The following is a 23,303-nucleotide window of genomic DNA, read 5'->3' as shown; positions in this document are numbered from 1 at the left end:
CGGCTAAAGAAATCATTAAATTAAAAACAGGGGAAAAATAATAAAGTAGGTAATTAGATATAATAGAAATTGGCTGCTCCTTACAAATTAACTTAATAGCATCTCTAAATGGCTGAGGAATTCCAACAAAACCTACCTTATTTGGACCCTTTCGAATCTGAATATAACCTAAAACCTTACGCTCTAATAAAGTTAAAAAGGCAACACTAATTAAAACACAAATAACCAATAAAAGAAAATTCAAAATAAATATAAATAAATCATAAAGTATCAATACTATTTGTAGAAAAAATCTACATAAATGAATTCTAAATTCAACACATTAATCTGTCAAAATAGTAAATAAATTAATATTAATCAATATAACAAAAAATATTTTAACCATATGGTCCTTTCGTACTAATATGGATTAACAATCTTAGGATAGAAACCGACCTGGCTCACGCCGGTCTGAACTCAGATCATGTAAGAATTTAAAGGTCGAACAGACCTAATCATTGGGCTCCTGCACCCAAAATTTTTCTTAATCCAACATCGAGGTCGCAATCTGCTATGTCGATATGAGCTCTCAAAAACAATTACGCTGTTATCCCTAAGGTAACTTAATCTTATGATCATAAATTATGGATCAAAATAACAAACATAAATAAATGATATAATAATGAAGAGTTTATCTATTCTTCATGTCACCCCAACAAAACATCATCATTAAATATAGAAAGACAAACAAAAAACTATATAAAAGTAAAATGTCAAGCTCTATAGGGTCTTCTCGTCCTAAAGAAGAATTTAAGCCTTTTGACTCAAAAGTTAAATTCAAAAATTTATTAAGAGACAGTTGATTTCTCGTCAAGCCATTCATTCCAGCCACTAATTAAGAGACTAATGATTATGCTACCTTTGCACGGTCAAAATACCGCGGCTCTTTAAAAATACGCTCAGTGAGCAGGCCAGACCTCAAAATATAAACAAGAGGACATGTTTTTGATAAATAGGTGGAAATCAATTTTGCCTAGTTCCTTATAATAAGTTCACAAGGTAAAAATTTCATACAAATAAATATACTAATTCTATCATTATTACAAAAATTTTAAAATTAAATTAATAATCTTAATAAAAAACCTAAAATATTTATAAAATCAAAATAAAAAATAATGAACTAAAACGTAATCTTAAAGATAGCTGGTTTAAAGCTTACTATTATATTTCTATAAAATAAATTATAGGTTATTAACTTCAAAGCTTATCCCTTAAAGAATAAATAAGTTAATATTTTTACTTAAAAAATTAAATAAAAACAAATAACTTTAAAAAATTAAATTTTTTCTTAAGAAACTAGATATCTTGGGAAACGATTAACATCTCATTTCTATAAATAATTTAATAATAATTATGATACATTAACTATAAATTATTTATAAATCAACCCAAATCGAGACAAGTAAAATAAATACTAAAATTTAGATAAACCCGTATACAAAAGGTACAATAAATAAAATCTACTTAAAAAATTTAAAATAATATTTCATAAAACACTTACATTACCAATAAACTATAATTTAAAAAATCAATTCTATAAAATATACTAAGACAAAAATACAATAAAATTATTTATATTAAATAATTAAATAAACAAAAAATAAATATAATAAAATAAATAATCAAGATATCCTGATTTGCACAGAAAAATTTTCAGTGTAAATGAAACACTTTACTAATAAGTTATATCTTGAAACTCTTCCTAGATACACTTTCCAGTACATCTACTATGTTACGACTTATCTCATCTAAATTGAAGCTACTTTAAAATAAAATAGAATAATCAATAATGAGAGCGACGGGCGATGTGTACACATCTCAGAGCCAATATCAGTTAAATTAAATAAATTAAATTACTATCAAATCCACCTTCATTAACAGTATTTCACTATCAAATCCGTTATAAACAAAAATCTATTGTAACCCACCTCCTCTTAACTATAAGCTGCACCTTGACCTGAAATATTTAATAATTATAAATCTTGAGAATTATAACTCTAAAAAGATTCTCTGATAACGGAGATATACAAACAAATAAATTAAGTAGAGTAAATCGTGTATTATCAATCATGGGGTAGGTTCCTCTGAATGGAATGAGATACCGCCAAATTCTTTGGGTTTAAAGACCTTAACTAATAGTACCCTGGTAAATATAATTAACATTTAAAATAATAGGGTATCTAATCCTAGTTTATTATTTAAATTTCACAGATTCATGAAAAGGGCCACAAATAAATTTTAACACTTCACCTTACAAATTTATATTTCAACCCTAATAATATAAACAACTGTTTTAACCAATAATATTCACTTGTATCAATCGTATAACCGCGGCTGCTGGCACGAATTATGCCGATACTAAATCAATTGCTAAATCCAAAATCACTTGATAATTAAATCAAATTACTGCAAAAAGAACATTTAGTCTAACAAAACTTACATATAATACAAAGAAAAACTGAATAAACAAGCAAGAATAAAACTTTTAAAAATAAAAAATAAGAAAATTTTAAATCTATTAATTCAGGAAAAAATAAAAGATTCAAATATTTAAAGAAAGAAAAAGAAAAAAACCACAAACATTAACAAAAAAAAAAAACGCCCCTATGTATGACCACAACAACTTCTCTATTATATATAATTAAAGATTAATATGGAACATGTATAGCAATAAATGTATTATATTCTTTCTTATTTAATCTTTCTTTTCACTAATAAATAAAGAAAGATTAAATAATATAATAAATATATTTTATACAATTATGTAATTTAATATAATATGTTATTAATATGAATTCTTTTTTTAATATTAAGTTAACTTTCATATATATTAGTTAAATAATCTAATTATAGATAATTTACATAATTATATTATTATAATTAATATAATTATTTATATTAATTGTAATATTTTATATTTAAATTAATAATTTTATTTATTATATCCAATTATAATAATATTAAATATTAAATTACATATTATTATATATATTATATTATAATAACCTATTTTAAGCTAAAAACATAAGTAGCTATAATCCTAGGTAAATAATTGCATTAAAATAATCAATTGATAATGGTAAGATGAACTTATAATACTTTAATTTCAATTAAATGTAATATATTAATATAAATTATTTATTATATATATATAAAAAAATAAAATGAGCAGGATAAATTAATCCTAATTAAACAAAATAATACATAAAAGAATTTAAAAAAAAACTTTCGATTTATATATTAAATAAATGAAGTGCCTGATTAAAGGGTTACCTTGATAGGGTAAATAAAGTAAAAAAAATTACCTTCATTAAAATTACATAAGATAGAATTAAACTACCATTTTAGTATCAAAAACTAACGTGCATCATACACCTTAATGTAAAAAGGTAAGCTAAACAAGCTAATGGGTTCATACCCCATTTATAGAGGTATCAATCCTTTCCTTTTTAATGACCAACAACTCTACAAAACTTCTCTTCCTATCAACATTAATGATAGGAACGATCCTGTCCATTTCATCAAATTCCTGATTTGGGGTTTGAATAGGACTTGAGATCAACTTACTTTCATTTATTCCGCTCCTAACAAGAAATAAAAATATAATAATAAATGAATCATCAATTAAATATTTTATTGTCCAAGCAATAGCATCGACAATATTATTATTTTCAATTTTGCTGATTCAAATAAAATATCCCATGGGATGGGAAACAGAATTTATCCCATCAATAATAATTAGATCTAGACTATTATTAAAGATTGGAGCTGCACCTTTCCATTTCTGATTTCCAGAAGTTATAGGAGCATCAAGATGAAATAATTGTTTAACATTAATAACATGACAAAAAATCGACCCAATAATGGTCTTATCTTATTGTATTCAATTAAGAACTTTTATTTGAACAATTATTATCTTAAGAATTATTATTGGGGCAATAGGAGGTTTAAATCAAACATCCTTACGACAACTTTTAGCATACTCATCAATCAGACATCTAGGTTGAATAATTAGATCATTAACAGTCAGAGAAAACATCTGAGAACTATACTTCATTATTTACTCACTATTAAGATTAATTATAGTTTTATTATTTAAGCAAATAAATTTATTTTTCATAAATCAAATTTATTCAGCCAGAAATATAAAAACCGAAATTAAATTCATAATATTCTTATCTTTATTATCTTTAGGGGGACTACCACCATTCCTTGGATTCTTACCAAAATGAATTGTAATACAATCATTAATAGAAAACAATATAACAACTATTATAACTATTATAGTTGTATTAACTACAATTACACTCTACTACTATATACGTATTAGATTCTCAGCTCTAATTATATCATACACAGAAAATTCGTGATCTATAAAGATAAAGTCCCAAAAATCAAGAATCATTCTTCCTATAACAGTAATAATTTCAACAATAGGATTGATTTCAACATCAACCTTAATTTCATTATACTAAGGACTTAAGTTAATCAAACTAATAACCTTCAAAGTTATAATTAAAAGAATAATCTTTTAGGCCTTAGTAAAATTTTACACCTCTAGAATTGCAGTCTAGAATCATAATTGAATATAAGACCTAAATATGATAAGAGAGAAAACATCTCATAAGTAGATTTACAGTCTACCACCTAAAATTCAGCCATCTTACCGCAAAAATGATTATTCTCAACAAACCATAAGGACATTGGTACTTTATACTTCATATTTGGAGCATGAGCAGGAATAGTAGGAACATCAATAAGAATACTTATTCGTGCTGAACTTGGCCAACCCGGATCTCTAATTGGGGATGACCAGATTTATAATGTTATTATTACAGCTCACGCATTCGTAATAATTTTCTTTATAGTAATACCAATTATAATTGGTGGATTTGGTAATTGACTTGTTCCACTAATAATTGGTGCACCAGATATAGCATTTCCACGAATAAATAATATAAGTTTTTGATTACTACCACCTTCACTAACCCTTCTTCTTACATCTTCTATAGTAGATAATGGTGCTGGTACAGGATGAACAGTTTACCCTCCTCTAGCAGGAGCTATTGCACACGGGGGTGCATCTGTAGATCTAACTATTTTTTCACTGCACTTAGCAGGTGTATCATCTATTCTTGGTGCAGTGAATTTCATTACAACAGCAATTAATATACGATCAGAAAGTATAACTTTAGATCAAACACCTTTATTTGTATGATCTGTAGCTATTACAGCATTACTTCTCCTTCTTTCACTTCCAGTTTTAGCAGGAGCAATTACTATATTATTAACAGATCGAAATTTAAATACATCATTCTTTGACCCTGCAGGAGGGGGTGACCCAATTCTATATCAACATCTATTTTGATTCTTTGGACACCCAGAAGTTTATATTTTAATTCTACCGGGGTTCGGAATTATTTCACATATTGTATGTCAAGAAAGAGGAAAAATTGAATCATTTGGAACATTAGGTATAATTTATGCTATACTATCAATTGGACTAATAGGATTTATTGTATGAGCACATCATATATTTACAGTAGGAATGGATGTTGACACACGAGCATATTTTACATCAGCAACAATAATTATTGCTGTACCTACAGGAATTAAGGTATTTAGATGATTAGCTACATTATATGGAACTAAATTCAAGTTCAATCCACCATTATTATGAGCTCTAGGATTTATTTTCCTATTTACAATTGGTGGATTAACAGGATTAGTATTAGCAAATTCATCACTTGATATTGTATTACATGATACATATTATGTAGTAGCCCACTTTCATTATGTATTATCTATAGGAGCAGTATTTGCAATTATAGGAGGTGTCATTCAATGATATCCACTATTTACAGGATTAACTATAAATAATACATGATTAAAAATCCAATTTACAATTATATTCATTGGAGTAAATTTAACATTCTTTCCTCAACACTTCCTAGGATTAGCAGGAATACCTCGACGATACTCTGACTACCCAGACGCATATACATCATGAAACGTAGTATCAAGAATTGGGTCAACAATTTCTATTGTAGGAATCATTATATTCATTGTAATTATATGTGAAAGAATGATTACAAACCGAGCAATTATATTTAGAGCTAACATAAGAAGATCAACAGAATGACTACAAAATAAACCTCCTGCAGAACATAGTTACTCAGAATTACCATTAATCTCTAGATTCTAATATGGCAGATTAGTGCAGTAGATTTAAGCTCTACAAATAAAGGTTTGACCTTTTATTAGAAAATATTTATTAATGGCAACATGATCAAATTTATCTCTTCAAGATGGAGCTTCACCATTAATGGAGCAATTATCATTCTTTCATGATCATACTATGGTCGTATGATTATTAATTACAGTAATTGTAGGTTATGCCCTAAGTTATATATTATTTATTGCCTATACTAACCGTAATATACTTCATGGACATTTAATTGAAACAATCTGAACAGCTTTACCAGCAATTACATTAATTTTTATTGCCCTTCCATCATTACGACTATTATATTTACTTGATGATTCAGTAGATGCAATAATTACAATTAAAACCATTGGACGACAATGATATTGAAGATATGAATATTCAGACTTCATAGACGTAGAATTTGACACTTATATAACACCAGAACAAGACCTAGAAAATGATGGATTCCGACTACTAGATGTAGATAACCGAACAATCCTACCAATAAATACAGAAGTACGAGTATTAACAAGAGCATCAGATGTTCTACACTCATGAGCAGTTCCTGCATTAGGGGTTAAAATTGATGCAACGCCAGGTCGGTTAAATCAAGGAACATTCACAATAAATCGACCTGGATTATTCTTTGGACAATGCTCAGAAATCTGTGGAGCAAACCACAGATTTATACCAATTGTAATTGAAAGAACTTCAGTAAATTTATTTATTAAGTGATTATCTAAGATAATTTAAGGAGTTAGTTAAAATAAATAACATTAGAGTGTCAATCTAAAGTAACTAAAAAAAATTAGTACACCTTGAAATTCATCAGATGACTGAAAGTAAGTAATGGTCTCTTAAACCAAATAATAGTAAATTAACGACTACTTCTGATGGGGAAATTATATCCAAATCCCTCAAATATCCCCTCTTATATGATTCTCACTATTCATTATATTTTCAGCTACATTAATCTTGTTTAATCAAATAAACTTCTTCTCATTTAAACCTAACCTTATTAAAAGAGCAGAAAAAGGAACAATTGAAATAAAAAACTTAAATTGAAAATGATAACAAATCTATTCTCAACATTTGACCCATCAACTAACATCTTTAATTTATCATTAAATTGAACTAGAACATTTCTAAGACTATTATTAATCCCATCACTATTTTGACTTACACTATCACGAATTAACATTATCTGAAATAAACTAAATTTAACCTTACATAATGAATTTAAAACACTTCTTGGACCAAAATCATTTAATGGAACAACATTCATTTTCATCTCAATTTTTATTATAATATTATTTAACAATTTCATAGGATTATTCCCTTATATTTTTACTAGAACAAGACATTTAGCATTAACATTTGCAATTGCCCTACCTATATGGCTAAGATTTATATTATTTGGATGAATTAACCATACTAATCATATATTTATTATATTATTTAATCTTTCTTTATTTATTAGTGAAAAGAAAGATTAAATAAGAAAGAATATAATACATTTATTGCTATACATGTTCCATATTAATCTTTAATTATATATAATAGAGAAGTTGTTGTGGTCATACATAGGGGCGTTTCTTTTTTTTTGTTAATGTTTGTGGTTTTTTTCTTTTTTTTCTTTAAATATTTGAATCTTTTATTTTTTCCTGAATTAATAGATTTAAAATTTTCTTATTTTTTATTTTTAAAAGTTTTATTCTTGCTTGTTTATTCAGTTTTTCTTTGTATTATATGTAAGTTTTGTTAGACTAAATGTTCTTTTTGCAGTAATTTGATTTAATTATCAAGTGATTTTGGATTTAGCAATTGATTTAGTATCGGCATAATTCGTGCCAGCAGCCGCGGTTATACGATTGATACAAGTGAATATTATTGGTTAAAACAGTTGTTTATATTATTAGGGTTGAAATATAAATTTGTAAGGTGAAATGTTAAAATTTATTTGTGGCCCTTTTTATGAATCTGTGAAATTTAAATAATAAACTAGGATTAGATACCCTATTATTTTAAATGTTAATTATATTTACCAGGGTACTATTAGTTAAGGTCTTTAAACCCAAAGAATTTGGCGGTATCTCATTCCATTCAGAGGAACCTACCCCATGATTGATAATACACGATTTACTCTACTTAATTTATTTGTTTGTATATCTCCGTTATCAGAGAATCTTTTTAGAGTTATAATTCTCAAGATTTATAATTATTAAATATTTCAGGTCAAGGTGCAGCTTATAGTTAAGAGGAGGTGGGTTACAATAGATTTTTGTTTATAACGGATTTGATAGTGAAATACTGTTAATGAAGGTGGATTTGATAGTAATTTAATTTATTTAATTTAACTGATATTGGCTCTGAGATGTGTACACATCGCCCGTCGCTCTCATTATTGATTATTCTATTTTATTTTAAAGTAGCTTCAATTTAGATGAGATAAGTCGTAACATAGTAGATGTACTGGAAAGTGTATCTAGGAAGAGTTTCAAGATATAACTTATTAGTAAAGTGTTTCATTTACACTGAAAATTTTTCTGTGCAAATCAGGATATCTTGATTATTTATTTTATTATATTTATTTTTTGTTTATTTAATTATTTAATATAAATAATTTTATTGTATTTTTGTCTTAGTATATTTTATAGAATTGATTTTTTAAATTATAGTTTATTGGTAATGTAAGTGTTTTATGAAATATTATTTTAAATTTTTTTAAGTAGATTTTATTTATTGTACCTTTTGTATCAGGGTTTATCAAAATTTTAGTATTTATTTTACTTGTCTCGATTTGGGTTGATTTATAAATAATTTATAGTTAATGTATCATAATTATTATTAAATTATTTATAGAAATGAGATGTTAATCGTTCCCCAAGATATCTAGTTTCTTAAGAAAAAATTTAATTTTTTAAAGTTATTTGTTTTTATTTAATTTTTTAAGTAAAAATATTAACTTATTTATTCTTTAAGGGATAAGCTTTGAAGTTAATAACCTATAATTTATTTTATAGAAATATAATAGTAAGCTTTAAACCAGCTATCTTTAAGATTACGTTTTAGTTCATTATTTTTTATTTTGATTTTATAAATATTTTAGGTTTTTTATTAAGATTATTAATTTAATTTTAAAATTTTTGTAATAATGATAGAATTAGTATATTTATTTGTATGAAATTTTTACCTTGTGAACTTATTATAAGGAACTAGGCAAAATTGATTTCCGCCTGTTTATCAAAAACATGTCCTCTTGTTTATATTTTGAGGTCTGGCCTGCTCACTGAGCGTATTTTTAAAGAGCCGCGGTATTTTGACCGTGCAAAGGTAGCATAATCATTAGTCTCTTAATTAGTGGCTGGAATGAATGGCTTGACGAGAAATCAACTGTCTCTTAATAAATTTTTGAATTTAACTTTTGAGTCAAAAGGCTTAAATTCTTCTTTAGGACGAGAAGACCCTATAGAGCTTGACATTTTACTTTTATATAGTTTTTTGTTTGTCTTTCTATATTTAATGATGATGTTTTGTTGGGGTGACATGAAGAATAGATAAACTCTTCATTATTATATCATTTATTTATGTTTGTTATTTTGATCCATAATTTATGATCATAAGATTAAGTTACCTTAGGGATAACAGCGTAATTGTTTTTGAGAGCTCATATCGACAAAGCAGATTGCGACCTCGATGTTGGAATAAGAAAAATTTTGGGTGCAGGAGCCCAATGATTAGGTCTGTTCGACCTTTAAATTCTTACATGATCTGAGTTCAGACCGGCGTGAGCCAGGTCGGTTTCTATCCTAAGATTGTTAATCCATATTAGTACGAAAGGACCATATGGTTAAAATATTTTTTGTTATATTGATTAATATTAATTTATTTACTATTTTGACAGATTAATGTGTTGAATTTAGAATTCATTTATGTAGATTTTTTCTACAAATAGTATTGATACTTTATGATTTATTTATATTTATTTTGAATTTTCTTTTATTGGTTATTTGTGTTTTAATTAGTGTTGCCTTTTTAACTTTATTAGAGCGTAAGGTTTTAGGTTATATTCAGATTCGAAAGGGTCCAAATAAGGTAGGTTTTGTTGGAATTCCTCAGCCATTTAGAGATGCTATTAAGTTAATTTGTAAGGAGCAGCCAATTCCTATTATATCTAATTACCTACTTTATTATTTTTCCCCTGTTTTTAATTTAATGATTTCTTTAGCCGTTTGAGTAATTTTTCCTTATTTAACATATATGTGTTCTTTTTCTTATGGATTTTTATTTTTTTTATGTTGTACTAGATTAGGTGTTTATACTGTTATAATTGCTGGTTGATCTTCTAATTCAAATTATTCATTATTAGGTTCTCTTCGTTCTGTTGCTCAAACAATTTCTTATGAAGTTAGTTTAGCTTTAATTTTATTGTCTTTAATTATTTTAATTGGTAGTTTTAATATGTTTGATTTTATAAACTATCAGCTTTATTGTTGATTTATTATTATTTCTTTTCCTTTAGCTTTAGCTTGTTTTGCTTCTTGCTTAGCTGAAACTAATCGTACTCCTTTTGATTTTGCCGAAGGGGAATCTGAGTCAGTTTCAGGATTTAATATTGAGTATGGTGCGGGTGGTTTTACTTTAATTTTTTTAGCTGAATATACTAGAATTGTCTTCATAAGAATGTTATTGGCTTTAATTTTTTTGGGCGGTGATTTTTATTCTTTTATATTTTTTATTAAGCTTGCTATTATATCTTTTGGTTTTATTTGGGTTCGTGGAACATTACCACGGTTCCGTTATGATAAATTAATGTACTTAGCTTGAAAAAGTTTTTTACCTTTATCTTTGAATTCTTTTATTTTCTTTGTTGGTTTAAAGATTTTATTTATCTCATTTGTTTAGTGAAATTTTTTGAGAAAAGTTAATAGAAGAGTTAAACTTCTAATTTTATGTTTTCAAAACATATGCTTTTCCTAAGCTAATTAACTTTATTCCTTAATTAATTCATCTCATGCGTTTGCGACATGGACATTAATTAAGAAATATGTGAAGTAAATAATTGTTAAGATTTGACCTGTTATAATATAAGGTTCTTCAACAGGTCGTTTACCAATTCACGTTAGTAAGCATACAACAACTACTATAACTACTATAACTACTATATAAGGTTCTTCAACAGGTCGTTTACCAATTCACGTTCGTAAGCATACAACTACTATAATTCAGAATAAAATTTGATTAATAGGGTAAAATTGAATGCCTCGGAATGGTGTTTTATTATAAAATGGTAAAATTATTAAGATTCTAATTGATAAAAATAATGCAATAACACCTCCTAACTTATTAGGGATAGATCGTAGAATTGCATATGCAAATAGGAAATATCATTCTGGTTGAATGTGAACTGGTGTTACTAATGGGTTGGCAGGTACAAAGTTATCTGGATCTCCTAATATTTAAGGATTAATTAAACATAGTATAATTAATAATGATGTTATTATTACAAATGTAATAGAATCCTTAAAGGTAAAGTATGGATGGAATGGAATTTTTTCAATATCTCCATTTAGTCCAAGAGGATTATTAGATCCTGTTTGGTGAAGAAAAAATAAATGAATTGCTGCTATAGCAGCAATAATAAATGGTAATACAAAATGGAATGTGAAGAATCGATTTAATGTTGCATTATCAACAGCGAATCCTCCTCATACTCATTGGACTAAATCTGTTCCTAAGTATGGGATTGCTGATAATAAATTAGTAATTACTGTTGCACCTCAAAAAGATATTTGGCCTCAGGGTAAGACATATCCTATAAATGCAGTTGCTATAACTAAAAATAAAATCACTGTACCAATTATTCAGGTATGTATATATGTATAAGATCCATAGTAAATTCCCCGTCCTACATGTAAGTAAATACAAATAAAAAATATAGATGCTCCATTTGCGTGTAAGGTTCGGATTATTCAACCATTATTTACGTCTCGGCAGATGTGTACTACACTACTGAATGCTATTTCAATATTTGATGTATAATGTATAGCTAAAAATAGTCCAGTTACGATTTGAATTACCAAGCATAACCCTAATAGGGATCCAAAATTTCATCAAAATGAAATATTTGTTGGGGCAGGTAAGTCAATTAAAGAGTTATTAATAATTTTAATTAAAAGGATGTCTTAATCGTAAGGGTTTATTCATTAGTAATTATCTTATTTTACGAATAGGTCCCTGATTAATATTGGTGATTTTAACAACTGCTAGTAGTGCTAAAAATAAATAAATTATTATTATTATTGTAATAATGAATGTTGGTCTATTATATAATTTTTCTAAAGATATTGTTATTTCTTGATAATTGATTGAATTATCAATATTTATATATTTATATATTTATATATTAATATGATAAATACTCACATTATTAATGTAATAATTATAGTGATTGATTTAGGCTGAAATATTTCGTTTGATGCAATTCTTGTAATGTAAATAAATAAAACTAGTATATCACCAAGAAATGTTAAAAATAAAATATATGATAATCAATTTCTTTCTATTATTGTTCCTGTTATTAATCCAACTAGGAAGGTTTGAAGGATAATAAAAAGCATTATTGATATTGGGTGTCTTAATTTAATAAAATTAATATTTATTACATTTGATAATGATATAATTATTATTTTGATCATTTCAGGGGTTAGTTTATTTAAAATACCGGTTTTGGGGACCGATGATGGAAGCTTTTCCACCTCTGAAGTTTTAAAAGTGGGGCCTGGACTTATTTCCGGTTTACAAGACCGGCGTTTTTTTAAAACTATTAAAACTAATGTTTATATTCTCTATTTTTACTTCTTTATTGATTTATTTTGCTGGTGTTTATGTTTTTTCTTCTAAACATAATCATTTATTAATGGTTCTTTTGAGATTAGAATATATTGTTCTTTCTTTATTTATGTTAGTTATTGTTTTTCTTATTGAGTTTCATTATGATTATTTTTTTCCTGTTATTTTTTTAGTTTTTTCTGTTTGTGAGGGTGCTTTAGGTCTTTCTATTTTAGTTTCAATAATTCGTTCTCATGGTAATGATTTTTTTAATTCTTTTGGTTTATCTTTATGTTAAAGTATTTATTTATAACTATTTTTTTGATCCCTCTTTGTTTATTAAATAATTGTTGATGGTTGGTTCATTCTTTAATGTTTCTGTCGGGTTTTGTTTTTATAATTTGTGTTTATTCATATGCTGATTTGAATATAATTAGATATTATTTTGGTATTGATTATTTTTCTTTTAGTTTAATTTTACTTAGTTTTTGGATTTGTTCTTTAATAATCACTGCTAGAGGTTCAGTTTATTTAAGTTCATATCATTCTAATTTTTTTGTTTTTATGGTTTTGATTTTAATAATTATGCTTTATTGTTCATTTGCTAGATTAAGTCTTCTTTCTTTTTATATTTTTTTTGAGGCTAGATTAGTTCCTACTTTACTTTTAATTTTGGGTTGGGGTTATCAACCTGAGCGTTTGCAGGCTGGTGTTTATTTAATTTTTTATACTTTGGTTGCTAGATTACCTTTATTATTAGTTTTATTTAAGGTTTATGATTTTTCTAATACTTTATATTTTCCTTTATTGGTTGATTTTGGTTCTTATTATTTTATGTTTTATGTATTTATAATTTTGGCTTTTTTAGTTAAGATACCTATGTTTTTGGTTCATTTATGACTTCCTAAGGCTCATGTAGAGGCCCCTATTTCAGGTAGAATAATTCTTGCTGGTGTTTTATTAAAGTTAGGTGGTTATGGTATTTTTCGTGTTATAAAGGTTATTTCTTATTTGGGTTTAAAGTTTAATTATTTTTGATTGTCTTTAGGTTTATCTGGAGGTGTTATTGTAAGATTTATTTGTTTTCGTCAGGTTGATTTAAAGTCTTTAATTGCATATTCTTCTGTTGCTCATATAAGAATGGTTATTGGTGGATTGATGACTATGAATTGATGAGGTTGTGTAGGTTCTCTTTCTCTAATGGTTGGTCATGGTTTATGTTCTTCTGGTTTATTTTGTTTATCTAATATTATTTATGAACGTTTAGGTAGACGAAGATTATTAATTAACAAGGGTATAATTAATTTGATGCCAAGAATGGCTTTATGATGATTTCTTTTAAGATCATCAAATATGGCTGCTCCTCCTTCTTTAAATTTGGTAGGTGAAATTAGATTATTAAATAGAATTATATCTTGATCTTCTTTTAGATTCTTTGCTTTGATTTTTTTATCTTTTTTTAGAGCTGTTTATACTTTGTATATATATTCTTATTCTCAGCATGGGAATTATTATTTTGGTGTTTATACTTGTTCTCTAGGTTATTTTCGTGAATATCATCTTTTACTTTTACATTGATTGCCTTTAAATATTCTCTGTTTAAAGGGTGAATATTTCTTTGTTTAATTTGCTTAAGTATTTTAATTAAAAATATTGTTTTGTGGAATCAATGATATGAAGTTTTTCATCTTAGGCCGTGAATTTATTTTCTATTTGTTCTTTGAGTTTTTTTTCTTTGTTTATTTCGAGAACTATAATTTTTATTTTAGGTATTTATTATTTAATAATTGATTATAGAGTTTTTGTTGAGCGAGAGCTTTTCAATTTAAATTGTTCTATAGTTGTTATAACTTTAATTTTGGATTGAATATCTCTTATTTTTATATCTTTTGTTATATATATTTCTTCTTTGGTTATTTATTATAGAGAGGATTATATATCTGGTGAAAAGAATATAAATCGTTTTATTATTATTGTTTTAATATTTATTCTTTCTATAGGTTTTTTAATTATTAGTCCTAATTTAATTAGAATTTTATTAGGTTGAGATGGTTTAGGTTTAGTTTCTTATTGTTTAGTTATTTATTATCAAAATGTAAAATCTTATAGTGCTGGTATATTAACTGCACTTTCTAATCGTATTGGTGATGTTGCTATTTTAATTTCTATTGCATGAATGTTAAATTTTGGTGGTTGAAATTATATTTATTATTATGATTTTATTTCTAATTCTTTTGAAATAAAGCTCATTACTATATTAATTGTTTTAGCAGCTATAACTAAGAGAGCTCAGATTCCTTTCTCTTCATGACTTCCTGCTGCTATAGCAGCTCCTACTCCTGTTTCTGCTTTAGTTCATTCTTCTACTCTTGTTACTGCTGGTGTTTATTTATTAATTCGTTTTAGACCAATATTGGATACTTATAATTGTGGTTGATTTTTACTTTTAATTGGTTGTATAACTATATTTATGGCTGGATTGGGCGCTAATTTTGAGTTTGATTTAAAGAAGATTATTGCTCTTTCTACTTTAAGACAACTTGGTTTAATAATAAGAATTTTGGCTATAGGTTATCCAAAGCTTGCATTTTTTCATTTATTGGCTCATGCTTTATTTAAGGCATTATTATTTATATGTGCAGGTTCAATAATTCATAATTTGAAGGATTCTCAGGATATTCGTTTTATAGGATCAATTGTTAATTTCAAACCTTTAACTTCAGTTTGTTTTAATGTTTCTAGTTTATCTTTGTGTGGAATACCTTTTTTAGCGGGATTTTATTCAAAGGATTTAATTCTTGAGATGGTTTGTTTAAGATGAATTAATTGTTTAATTTTTTTTCTTTATTTTTTTTCTACTGGTTTAACTGCTTCTTATTCTTTTCGTTTGTTTTATTATTCAATATCTGGTGATAATAATTTTTATTCTAGATTTTCTTTTGATGATAAGGGTTATTATATTTCATTTGGAATAATTGGTCTATTGTTTGTTGCTGTTTTTGGTGGTAGTCTTTTATCTTGATTAATTTTTCCTATTCCTCATGTGATTGCTTTACCTTATTATTTAAAGTTTTTAACTATTACAGTTGTTATTTTAGGTGCTTATTTAGGTTATCTTATTTCTAATTTTGATTTTTCTCATAATTTATTTTCTTTAAGTATACTTTCTTTTGTTAGATTTGCTGGTTCTATATGATTTATACCTTTTCTTTCAACTAAGTTTATTAGATATATTCCTTTAAAAATAGGTTATTATTCATCTAAGTCATTTGATTATGGTTGAGGTGAATTACTTGGTGGTCAAGGTTTATTTAGATTATTTATTTAATTAATTGGTTATATTCAAGGTTGATATGATTCTAATTTCAAGATTTATCTTTTAACTTTTATTTTTTGAATATTTATTTTGGTAATATGGTTTTTCGTTTACTTAAATAGCTTATAATTAGAGCGTGACACTGAAGATGTTAAGGAAGTATTTTTACTTTTAAGTATTTATAAATATAGATATATTATTTTTACAGTGAAAATGTAATGTTTTATTTAAACTATATAAATTTTAGAAATGTTAACGGAGTTTAACCGCTAATATAAAAAGTTAGCAGCTTTCATATTGGCTTTACATTTCCTTAATTGGAACTATTATAGTTCAATTATATTATTAACAGTAATACGCCTCTTTTTGGCTTCAATTAATAAGAATAAGGGTAGTACATACCAATCTTCCAGGTCGAAACTGACTGCAATATTTCGCTTCTTTTTCTATTTAAGGTTGATTGATAATATCAATACTTTTTGAATGCAACCCAAATGTTATATTTAACTACAACCCTTTATTCTGCTCATTGTAATGCTCCTTGGTTTCATTCATGGTATAGTCCTCCTAATAGAACTAGAATAAAAAATATTGTTGATACTGTTCAGATTATAATGTCTGAAGTTTTAAAAATAATTACAATTGGTAGAATTAGTGCAATTTCTACATCAAAAATTAAAAAGATTACTACGATTAGGAAGAATCGTATTGAGAATGGTATTCGTGCTGATCTTTATGGATCAAACCCACATTCAAATGGTGATCTTTTTTCTCGATCATTAATTAATTTTTTTGATAGTGTTGTTGCCAGGATTATAACAATTATTGGAATAATAAATCTAATGAAAACTCTTGTTGATAGAATTAGAATTGTTTTTCTTGATTTATATCAGCTTTCTGATTGGAAGTCAAATGTACTATTTATACTAGAAAAACAATTATCTACCTCATCAATAAATAGAGATATATAAGAATAATCATACTACATCTACGAAGTGTCAGTATCATGCTGCTGCTTCAAATCCAAAGTGATGTCTTGGTGAAAATTGATTTATTGAGTGTCGAAGTAGACATGTTGATAAAAAGATTGTTCCAATAATTACGTGTAAACCATGGAATCCTGTTGCAACAAAGAATGTTGATCCATAAACTGCATCTGCAATGGTAAAAGGTGCTTCTCAATATTCATATGCTTGAAGTATTGTAAAGTATAGTCCTAATAACACTGTGAAGAATAATCCTTGTAGTGCTTGAGTATGATTAGATTCCATTAAACTATGATGTGCTCATGTTACTGTTACTCCTGATGCTAAAAGAATAGCTGTATTAAGTAATGGAATTTGTATAGGGTTAAAGGGTTGAATTCCTATTGGAGGTCATAGTATTCCTAGTTCAATTGTTGGTGCTAATCTTCTTCTAAAGAATGCTCAAAAAAAAGAAACGAAAAATAATACCTCTGATGCAATAAATAAAATTATTCCTCATCGTAATCCAATTGATACAAATCCTGTATGTAATCCTTGATATGTTCCTTCTCGTACTACATCTCGTCATCATTGAATTATAGTTAGTAGGGTAATTCCAAATCCAATTATGAATAAGTTAATATTAAATAGGTGGAATCATTTTGCTAGTCCTGATACTAGGACTATTGCTCCAATTGCTCCTGTTAATGGTCAAGGTCTATAGTCTACTAAGTGGAATGGGTGGTTTGAGTGAGTTGTTAACATAGGTTTAATATACTTCTCTAGAATATAGAGTTCTTAGAATTGAGAAAACATAGGCTTGAATTATTGCTACTGCTGATTCTAGAATTAATAGAAGTATTTGTCCAGTAATTAGTAATGTTGCCATTAATAAATATTTTCTAATAAAAGGTCAAACCTTTATTTGTAGAGCTTAAATCTACTGCACTAATCTGCCATATTAGAATCTAGAGATTAATGGTAATTCTGAGTAACTATGTTCTGCAGGAGGGTTATTTTGTAGTCATTCTGTTGATCTTCTTATGTTAGCTCTAAATATAATTGCTCGGTTTGTAATCATTCTTTCTCATATAATTACAATGAATATAATGATTCCTACAATAGAAATTGTAGACCCAATTCTTGATACTACGTTTCATGATGTATATGCGTCTGGGTAGTCAGAATATCGTCGAGGTATTCCTGCTAATCCTAGGAAGTGTTGAGGAAAGAATGTTAAATTTACTCCAATGAATATAATTGTAAATTGGATTTTTAATCATGTATTATTTATAGTTAATCCTGTAAATAGTGGATATCATTGAATGACACCTCCTATTATTGCAAATACTGCTCCTATAGATAATACATAATATTAGATAAACAAAATAAACCAGAAGAACATAAACCATGACCAACCATTAGAGAAAGAGAACCTACACAACCTCATCAATTCATAGTCATCAATCCACCAATAACCATTCTTATATGAGCAACAGAAGAATATGCAATTAAAGACTTTAATCAACCTGACGAAAACAAATAAATCTTACAATAACACCCCCAGATAAACCTAAAGACAATCAAAAATAATTAAACTTTAAACCCAAATAAGAAATAACCTTTATAACACGAAAAATACCATAACCACCTAACTTTAATAAAACACCAGCAAGAATTATTCTACCTGAAATAGGGGCCTCTACATGAGCCTTAGGAAGTCATAAATGAACCAAAAACATAGGTATCTTAACTAAAAAAGCCAAAATTATAAATACATAAAACATAAAATAATAAGAACCAAAATCAACCAATAAAGGAAAATATAAAGTATTAGAAAAATCATAAACCTTAAATAAAACTAATAATAAAGGTAATCTAGTAACCAAAGTATAAAAAATTAAATAAACACCAGCCTGCAAACGCTCAGGTTGATAACCCCAACCCAAAATTAAAAGTAAGGTAGGAACTAATCTAGCCTCAAAAAAAATATAAAAAGAAAGAAGACTTAATCTAGCAAATGAACAATAAATCATAATTATTAAAATCAAAACCATAAAAACAAAAAAATTAGAATGATATGAACTTAAATAAACTGAACCTCTAGCAGTGATTATTAAAGAACAAATCCAAAAACTAAGTAAAATTAAACTAAAAGAAAAATAATCAATACCAAAATAATATCTAATTATATTCAAATCAGCATATGAATAAACACAAATTATAAAAACAAAACCCGACAGAAACATTAAAGAATGAACCAACCATCAACAATTATTTAATAAACAAAGAGGGATCAAAAAAATAGTTATAAATAAATACTTTAACATAAAGATAAACCAAAAGAATTAAAAAAATCATTACCATGAGAACGAATTATTGAAACTAAAATAGAAAGACCTAAAGCACCCTCACAAACAGAAAAAACTAAAAAAATAACAGGAAAAAAATAATCATAATCAAACTCAATAAGAAAAACAATAACTAACATAAATAAAGAAAGAACAATATATTCTAATCTCAAAAGAACCATTAATAAATGTTTACGTTTAGAAGAAAAAACATAAACACCAGCAAAATAAATCAATAAAGAAGTAAAAATAGAGAATATAAACATTAGTTTTAATAGTTTAAAAAAAACGCCGGTCTTGTAAACCGGAAATAAGTCCAGCCCCCACTTTTAAAACTTCTGAGGTGGAAAAGCTTCCATCATCGGTCCCCAAAACCGGTATTTTAAATAAACTAACCCCTGAAATGATCAAAATAATAATTATATCATTATCAAATGTAATAAATATTAATTTTATTAAATTAAGACACCCAATATCAATAATGCTTTTTATTATCCTTCAAACCTTCCTAGTTGGATTAATAACAGGAACAATAATAGAAAGATATTGATTATCATATATTTTGTTTTTAACATTTCTTGGTGGTATACTAGTATTATTTATTTACATTACAAGAATTGCATCAAACGAAATATTTCAGCCTAAATCAATCACTATAATTATTACATTAATAATGTGAGTATTTATCATATTAATATTAATTATTCTAGATATATCTATATTTATAGACTTTTTCAAAAACACCGAAACTATAAATATTGATAATTCAATCAATTATCAAGAAATAACAATATCTTTAGAAAAATTATATAATAGACCAACATTCATTATTACAATAATAATAATAATTTAGTTAATTTTAGCACTACTAGCAGTTGTTAAAATCACCAATATTAATCAGGGACCTATTCGTAAAATAAGATAATTACTAATGAATAAACCCTTATGATTAAGACATCCTTTAATTAAAATTATTAATAACTCTTTAATTGACTTACCTGCCCCAACAAATATTTCTTTTTTGATGAAATTTTGGATCCCTATTAGGGTTATGTTTGGTAATTCAAATCGTAACTGGACTATTTTTAGCTATACATTATACATCAAATATTGAAATAGCATTCAGTAGTGTAGTACACATCTGCCGAGACGTAAATAATGGTTGAATTATCCGAACCTTACACGCAAATGGAGCATCTATATTTTTTATTTGTATTTACTTACATGTAGGACAGGGAATTTACTATGGATCTTATATATATATACATACCTGAATAATTGGTACAGTGATTTTATTTTTAGTTATAGCAACTGCATTTATAGGATATGTCTTACCCTGAGGCCAAATATCTTTTTGAGGTACAACAGTAATTACTAATTTATTATCAGCAATCCCATACTTAGGAACAGATTTAGTCCAATGAGTATGAGGAGGATTCGCTGTTGATAATGCAACATAAAATCGATTCTTCACATTCCATTTTGTATTACCATTTATTATTGCTGCTATAGCAGCAATTCATTTATTTTTTCTTCACCAAACAGGATCTAATAATCCTCTTGGACTAAATGGAGATATTGAAAAAATTCCATTCCATCCATACTTTACCTTTAAGGATTCTATTACATTTGTAATAATAACATCATTATTAATTATACTATGTTTAATTAATCCTTACCTATTAGGAGATCCAGATAACTTTGTACCTGCCAACCCATTAGTAACACCAGTTCACATTCAACCAGAATGATATTTCCTATTTGCATATGCAATTCTACGATCAATCCCTAATAAGTTAGGAGGTGTTATTGCATTATTTTTATCAATTAGAATCTTAATAATTTTACCATTTTATAATAAAACACCATTCCGAGGCATTCAATTTTACCCTATTAATCAAATTTTATTCTGAATTATAGTAGTTGTTGTATGCTTACTAACGTGAATTGGTAAACGACCTGTTGAAGAACCTTATATTATAACAGGTCAAATCTTAACAATTATTTACTTCACATATTTCTTAATTAATGTCCATGTCACAAACGCATGAGATAAATTAATTAAGGAATAAAGTTAATTAGCTTAGGAAAAGCATATGTTTTGAAAACATAAAATTAGAAGTTTAACTCTTCTATTAACTTTTCTCAAAAAATTTCACTAAACAAATGAGATAAATAAAATCTTTAAACCAACAAAGAAAATAAAAAAATTCAAAGATAAAGGTAAAAAACTTTTTCAAGCTAAGTACATTAATTTATCATAACGGAACCGTGGTAATGTTCCACGAACCCAAATAAAACCAAAAGATATAATAGCAAGCTTAATAAAAAATATAAAAGAATAAAAATCACCGCCCAAAAAAATTAAAGCCAATAACATTCTTATGAAGACAATTCTAGTATATTCAGCTAAAAAAATTAAAGTAAAACCACCCGCACCATACTCAATATTAAATCCTGAAACTAACTCAGGTTCCCCTTCAGCAAAATCAAAAGGAGTACGATTAGTTTCAGCTAAGCAAGAAGCAAAACAAGCTAAAGCTAAAGGAAAAGAAATAATAATAAATCAACAATAAAGCTGATAGTTTATAAAATCAAACATATTAAAACTACCAATTAAAATAATTAAAGACAATAAAATTAAAGCTAAACTAACTTCATAAGAAATTGTTTGAGCAACAGAACGAAGAGAACCTAATAATGAATAATTTGAATTAGAAGATCAACCAGCAATTATAACAGTATAAACACCTAATCTAGTACAACATAAAAAAAATAAAAATCCATAAGAAAAAGAACACATATAAGTTAAATAAGGAAAAATTACTCAAACGGCTAAAGAAATCATTAAATTAAAAACAGGGGAAAAATAATAAAGTAGGTCATTAGATATAATAGGAATTGGCTGCTCCTTACAAATTAACTTAATAGCATCTCTAAATGGCTGAGGAATTCCAACAAAACCTACCTTATTTGGACCCTTTCGAATCTGAATATAACCTAAAACCTTACGCTCTAATAAAGTTAAAAAGGCAACACTAATTAAAACACAAATAACCAATAAAAGAAAATTCAAAATAAATATAAATAAATCATAAAGTATCAATACTATTTGTAGAAAAAATCTACATAAATGAATTCTAAATTCAACACATTAATCTGTCAAAATAGTAAATAAATTAATATTAATCAATATAACAAAAAATATTTTAACCATATGGTCCTTTCGTACTAATATGGATTAACAATCTTAGGATAGAATCCGACCTGGCTCACGCCGGTCTGAACTCAGATCATGTAAGAATTTAAAGGTCGAACAGACCTAATCATTGGGCTCCTGCACCCAAAATTTTTCTTATTCCAACATCGAGGTCGCAATCTGCTTTGTCGATATGAGCTCTCAAAAACAATTACGCTGTTATCCCTAAGGTAACTTAATCTTATGATCATAAATTATGGATCAAAATATCAAACATAAATAAATGATATAATAATGAAGAGTTTATCTATTCTTCATGTCACCCCAACAAAACATCATCATTAAATATAGATAGACAAACAAAAAACTATATAAAAGTAAAATGTCAAGCTCT

At 26.5% G+C, this 23,303-nt stretch overlaps 1 long non-coding RNA gene across 1 annotated transcript; it reads left to right on the top strand.

Annotated features, from left to right (window-relative positions):
* Positions 1-345: 345 nt before the first annotated feature.
* Positions 346-23,303, top strand: LOC126301638 (uncharacterized). Its single transcript, XR_007553067.1, has 2 exons — positions 346-539; positions 23,082-23,303. It is a non-coding gene; the product is annotated as an uncharacterized LOC126301638 (long non-coding RNA).

This window comes from Schistocerca gregaria, unplaced genomic scaffold (assembly GCF_023897955.1).
Source record: "Schistocerca gregaria isolate iqSchGreg1 unplaced genomic scaffold, iqSchGreg1.2 ptg000077l, whole genome shotgun sequence".
In the NCBI taxonomy this organism is placed as follows: domain Eukaryota; kingdom Metazoa; phylum Arthropoda; class Insecta; order Orthoptera; family Acrididae; genus Schistocerca; species Schistocerca gregaria.
This window is presented reverse-complemented; position numbering and strand designations above follow the sequence as displayed.